Source organism: Apis dorsata, unplaced genomic scaffold (assembly GCF_000469605.1).
Source record: "Apis dorsata unplaced genomic scaffold, Apis dorsata 1.3 scaffold_231, whole genome shotgun sequence".
Taxonomy (NCBI): Eukaryota; Metazoa; Arthropoda; class Insecta; order Hymenoptera; family Apidae; genus Apis; species Apis dorsata.
Genome location: NW_006263513.1, coordinates 1,126,444 through 1,127,974, shown reverse-complemented (window position 1 = coordinate 1,127,974; position 1,531 = coordinate 1,126,444).

The following is a 1,531-nucleotide window of genomic DNA, read 5'->3' as shown; positions in this document are numbered from 1 at the left end:
GATTTATTAAATATCATTTATTAAATTTACTTGGATAAGAATAAAATCCAAGGCATGATAATTTTTTGTTGAAACTTTCGTTTAAATTATAAACTATTATAAATTATCATTTCTTCCTTCTTTGTAATTTTACGAGAGTAGCCCTCGTTTGAAACATGGCGAATAATTTTTTTGTAAATTTATTGGAAACGTTTCAAATCGATAAAATTTTAATCAACGAAATTGTTGAAAGAGGAACAAAGATTGATTCTGCATTTCCGAATGTGAAGATACCGCGTCATTATTTGCCTCTAAACGAATAAAGCAACAATCAAAAATACTATATTTAAAGTCGTAAATCAAGTGGCAAAACTTCTCGTTATCTAGATGAAATCCTCGTCGAAATTGCGTCTAATTTGTTCCTCGCGACATATTTCTCGCACCACGTGGCATGATAATGCTGTTGCTAACATCGAAAATCGACGCTAAATAACAAGATCGATATACGCGCGTAATTCCCAGTTTGGTCTTGAAGAGAGAACATAGCCAGGGTCATTTTTAGACGATGAAATCATCGGGAGACATTCTAGAAATTACGTCGCGATGTAAAAGGTAACAATCTCTGTGAGATAACAATATTTTTGATACAAAAATTGTCAAACGCGAAAGTTTTTTTTAGAATGTGATAGAAGATAAACGAATCTGAATTCTCTTTAAACCATTTGCATCATCGCCAATTGTATTTCTAATCTGTCATTATCCAGTTCTCACTCGTTTCAATTTATATTTGTTGAGAATTGAAACGAAGTCAATAATTGTTACTTATCGAAGTAACAAGTTTCAAATTGGTTTAAAATTTTTCAATAATATTAACAATATTAACAATATTATAATTAATAATATATTATATATCTTTTTAAAATAATTGTTTAGCAATATTCGAATATAGAATTTTTTTGCACAATAATTTGTTAATTAATAATATAAATATATCTGTTGCACTAATTTTAAAATTTAATGCTGAAGGATAATCTCAAATAATAATTTATAAAATTGTATCTATGAATCTTTACTTATTGCTTACCACACAAGAAAATTTACTTATAAAAAACTTATAAAAAATGTCGTTAATATTATTATTAAACATTTAGGATAATTTGCATCAGTATAATTCTTATTATACTGATACTGAAGAAATTTATAAAAATATTATATCGATTATGAATAATGGTCTACGCTAATTATCGAAATTTCGAGAAAGAATTCTCCACTCCCCAATAATACAATCCATTATGAAAAAGTAATCATCTGATGTAAAGTGAAAATATTTCGCGTGTCACATTATGCAACGCTCAGTGTCATTCGATTCGTCTATTAATCGATCACGAATCGTTGAACTTACTGTAATATCCGGATAATATTGTCCGGATAAGGAGAGCAATAATATCCGACACGAGGGAGAGAAAAAGAAAAGAAGATTTCATGATCCGAGGTTAGTCAACGAATCCCGTTCCTTGGCCGTTCTTCCTTTCTCTTCGTCCCTCTTGTTCCA